Genomic DNA, 5,235 nt, shown 5'->3' on the forward strand with positions numbered 1-5,235 from the left:
GGCAGAAAGAAGGATCTGGTTTCATTCTTCTATATGTAGGCAGACAGCTGTCCAGTATCATTTGTTAAAGAAGCCACCTTTTCTCCAGTGTGCTTCTTGTGACTGTTTCATTATAAATCAGGTGGCTCCAGTTGTGTGGATTTCTCTTTAGGTCCTGTATTGTATTCCATTGCTCTGTATTTGATTTTGTACTAGCAGAATGCTGTTTTTAATTAGGCTGCCTCTGTAATGTAATATGAATCAGTTAGTACATGAAACAACATTTTTATTGATTTGTGTTTTATTGGCTCTATGGAGACTTCTTTGTTTTCATGTGAATTGGTGGATTATATTCTATGTTTTTATTAATAATTTTATTTTTCCTTCCATTTTATTAAATGTGGTATTTCTTGTTATATTTCAAATATATTCCCTTTCCTGGTTTCTTTTCTATCAGCCCCCTAACCCCTCCCCCTTCCCTTCTATATGGGTGCTCACCTCCCTATGGGTCCCCCATTACCGCCCCACAGCAATGTATTTAGTAATTCTGTTGCAGTTTTATCTAAAATTTCATTGAATCAATTGCTTTATGCAAGCTGACCATTTCTGTCCTAGTAATTCTTCTCCCAAAATTCATATAGAAGGTCATTCAATTTCTAATTTCTTCTTCTATTTCTCCTTTCTGAATTTCAAAGTACTCATTGCATATGTCTTTCGCTTCCTAGGCTAGCATTATTTCAAAGGATCGTGTTTATTTGTTCTGTTGCTATTGTGAGTGGAATTATTTCTCTGAATGTTTCTCCTTAAGTTTAGAGCTGATTTTCTACATTGAATTGCATTATTACACTTAGTTGAAAGTGTTTATCAGGGACTTATGCTCTGGTGGAGATTTTAATGGTCTTTTATACATATAGCCATGTTTTCTGCACCTGAGAGCTGATTCACCTGTGACAAGCACCAGTACCAGAAGGAAGTATGATGGAAGTGGTTTATATAGATTCAATGCAATTTAAGTTATAAACTAAAATAGCATTATTCAAAGAAAAATACAATCCACAAATTCATATTGAAACACAACAGACTCCATACACTCAATATATTCCTCAACAACAAAAAGAAATCCATTACTGAAGAAAATCAGACTACAATGACAGATCAGGAACCTAGAGGGTTGAAACTGAGTGAAGTCTAGGAAAAAATATGCTTATTGTTCCACAAGACTCACTCAGTCTGCATTCTTATAGCACTTAGGACTATGAGGCCTGGGTTAGTGCTGCCCACAGTGGGCTACTATTTCCCAACTCTATCACTAAGAAAGTGCCTATACCTGTTCCTATGGAAGAATTATCTGTTTTTCCCTCCGTTCAGATTACTCTAGCTTGCCTCAGACTGTTAAAAGTCAAGCTAATGCACACACACAGTTGGGTCATCTTTATAATTGCACCTGGGAAAATGTTCCCTTAAATGTTTTCTTTCTTTCCTCCTTTCTTTCTTTCTTTCTTTCTTTCTTTCTTTCTTTCTTTCTTTCTTTCCTCCTTTCTTTCTTTCTTTCTTTCCTCCTTTCTTTCTTTCTTTCTTTCCTCCTTTCTTTCTTTCTTTCTTTCTTTCTTTCTTTCTTTCTTTCTTTCTTTCTTTTTTGGCATGCTTGCTTGTTTTCTTTTTCTCTTTCCTTTCTTTCTTGTTTGCTTTCTTGCTTTCTTCCTTTTCGTTAGTGTGGTGTTTTACCAGCAGACTCATACATAGGCCTTCTCATTCAGTATTCTTTCAGTTAAATTTGAGTGTTTATAACCTGAAAACTTCCTTGGCAAGGGTATTGCACACATATTCCTTTCTGGCTATTACAGTTCCAAGAGTTTAGTTTCTCTAGTTAAAATAGTGACAACTTTAACAGGTACAACCATATTATGTTTTATCATGCCACACTTGCAAGTTTTAACTCATATATACTTCTTTCCTCATAAAATTGTCCCTATGTCATGCCTTTCTGTTTCTGTTCACCAAACTCGTAGGGAAAGTAAGCAATAGAAATTCCTGGAGTGCCATGGACTCTTTAATTTTATCGAATAAATGAGGCAGTGCATCATTGATTGGAATCAGTTTCGCACAAAACACACACACACACACACACACACACACACACACACACACTGCAAAAAGACGGTTTTCTAGAGGGCAATATGAATATACAATTTTAATTACCAGTAGACTCCATTTTAAAACTTCTTTAGTTGAATCTTCACTAGGTTTGATTTTCTGTTGGTGTTCTTTTTAACTTGTATTTGATAATTTTGCTCCTTTATTTCTTTATTTATTCCTCTATTTTATTAGGCCGTGGCCATAGTTTTCCTTCTTTCTTATACTCCCCTTCCCTCTACACCCCCCAACCTCTCCTCCAGATCCAGTTGTTCTGCATGTTCCTTTAAAAAAGACCATCTCTCCCAGGGATATCAACAGAATACAGCATTACAACATATAATTAGAATAGTCAGATACCCCCATAACAAGGTTGGACAAGGCAAGAAATTAAGAGGAAAAGGGTCTCCAAAGCATGCCAAAGAGTTAGAGAAAAACACCACTCACATAATGTTAGGAGTTCTACAGAAACCACCTGCTACACAAACATACATATATGCAGAGCACCTAGATCAGACCCATACAGAATCGCTTGTATTTGCTTCAGTCTCTGAGCTGTCAGGAGCACGACCGTGTTGGTTGCATCTCCTAAAATTAATTGCTGTAAGAATCCTCTGGTGATAGTTACACTAGACTCTTGAGTATCATTAGGAATCATTAAACTGGCCATTTCTTCTTTGCTGGTCATTTTTGGTTCTATCCTAGATTTCTGGGCTTTCTAGCCTGTGGTTCCTGGCCTTCTAAGCAGTGTCAAAGAGAGGCTTCCCTCTTGTAGCGGAGGGCTCAAGTTGGACCTGTCAATGGTTGTCCATCCCCTCAAAGTCTGTATCCCGTCCATCCCACCACAATGTCAGGAAAGATGAATAGTAACTCAAGGCTTTGTTGCTGGGTTAGTGTCCCATTACCAGTACTAAAAGACATTCCGTCTTCAGGCATCCTTCCTATTCCCTTATTACTCAGACTCTTTGCTAGGATCACCCTCATAGATAGCAAGAGATTCCATTGCACTAGATTTCTATCTCAGCCATGAAAAACTCTCTAATTCCTATTGTATCTCTCAATATCCTCTCATTATATCCCTTCCTTCGCCTGATCCTTCCTGTTCCCATCTCCACCAGTACCTAATCCATTTGCAACATCCATACTATTTTCCTTTCCCAGGGAGATCCAACCAACCATCCGTCTTTTAGTATTCCTTGTTACTGAGACTTTCTGGATCAGCAGTCTACAGCATGTATATTCTTTACTACTATCCACTTATAAGTGAGTCTACATCATGTTTTCCTTTGTGGGTCTGAAATATCTCATTCAAGTTTATTTTTTCCAGTTGGCACTGCTGTAAAAGGTAGTTAAGTTCTCGTAGAACATTCTAACATGAATCTAGCCCACAGGTGCAATCATATTACTCTCCCTCAAACTATTTTTGTTTGTGTGTTTGTTTGCTTGTTTTTGTTGTTTTTTGACATTACTGTAAAAGAAAAAACACCTGAAATGTACCATGTTTAAAGAAGCAGTCATCATGTCATGGTATTGTATAGATTTTTATTTGTGGTGAGTCAGGATGTAAAGAATGTTGTAATCTCTCTCTCTCTCTCTCTCTCTCTCTCTCTCTCTCTGTCTTTCTGTCTCTCTGTCTCTGTCTCTCTGTTTCTCTCTCTATGTCTCTCTTTCTCTGTTTGTGTGTGTGTGTATCTGTGTTTGTCTGTGTGTGTTTGTGTGTGTGTGTGTGTGTGTGTGTGTGTGTGTGTGTGTGTTTCAGTTTCTCTGTTGCTCGCTGCCATGATTATTTAGTTCTGGACCCCTTTTGTCTGTATATGCATGCTTATCATCTTACTTTACAGAATACAGCCTTGGGCATTCTTGTTCCACTTCCAACAGTATTAATGTCAGAATTATCAGTTCTTGTTATGTGCCTGAAATTACACTTCACTAATAACATGTCCTAGTGAAGGGAAATATGTTTCTAATGTCTAAGTCAGCTGCAGAAGCACTTTTGAATATGCAGTTCCTGTCATCTTCATTCTTAAGTAAGGTATAGTTCACTCTCAAGTTTCCTTCTGAAATTGGCTTAACTCACTTCTGCATGCATTATGCATATTCTCTGACAAAATCGTTACAAAATTCAGGGAGATTACACACACACAAACACACGCACACACACACACTCACACACACTATACACACACACACACACACACACACACTTTGGGGAGAGGAAAGGGTTTATTCAGCTTACATTTCTACATTGCTGTTTATCACCACAGGAAGTCAGGACTGGAACTCATGCAGGTCAGGAAGCAGGAGCTGATGCAGAGGCCATGAAGTGATGTTACTTACTGGCTTGCTTCCTCTGACTTGCTCAGCTTGCTTTCTTTCATTTTTATTTTTTGCTTTTCTTTCTGTATGGAAAATTTATTGCAACTCTCCAGCTGCACACTACTTTTTTCTTTTCAACATCTTGCTCTGCTGCTTCCTTCGCCCTTTTTTCTCAGGTGCATAAGAGTCTGACATTGGCACAGGTCCTGTGAAGAATGGCAAAAGCCTTAAAGTTCTTCTCCTCTTTTGTGATGGCTCTGGCCTTTTCCTTTTTGTACACATTCCAGATGGGCATCACAGGTCCTCTTAGTTGGGGGGCCAATTTAAGTTCTTCAGCAGAACTGTCTATATTCTTTGGAGTATAAGGCTTCCTGTGGAAAATTATGAGCTTGGAGCAATACTCCTTCAGGCGCTGCATGTTGGCTCAGAGTGATTCAGTGGAATTGTTTCACCTCCTTGGGTCCACAAAGATGCTGATGGTGTGAGTCATTTTCTTGTAGATACCAGCCACCCTGAATTCCTTCAGGCTGAAGCTCCTGCCAGCCTGGACATTGGTGTGGTATCTAACTTTAGGTCACCTCACGATGGGTGTGATGTGTGTGTGTGTGTGTGTGTGTGTGTGTGTGTGTGTGTGTGTGTGACATCCATCCATCCAGAACAAAATATTCTTGTACAAAGCAGGATTCAATGTTATATTTCCTGTAGCAATATAGGAATTATAAACAGAACACAGATTACCAAACTTGATCTCGAGGGTTCTTTAAAGAACTTCCTTCCCAGAGAGAAAATTAAATGCTTTTAATCTTA

General features: G+C 38.5%; 1 pseudogene; it reads right to left on the reverse strand.

Moving 5' to 3' along the window:
• Nucleotides 1-4,492: 4,492 nt before the first annotated feature.
• Rpl13-ps13 (ribosomal protein L13, pseudogene 13) lies at nucleotides 4,493-5,026 on the reverse strand (annotated as a pseudogene).
• Between the last annotated feature and the right edge of the window lie 209 nt (nucleotides 5,027-5,235).

The sequence above is a fragment of the Rattus norvegicus genome, chromosome 2 (genome assembly GCF_036323735.1).
Source record: "Rattus norvegicus strain BN/NHsdMcwi chromosome 2, GRCr8, whole genome shotgun sequence".
NCBI lineage: Eukaryota > Metazoa > Chordata > Mammalia > Rodentia > Muridae > Rattus > Rattus norvegicus.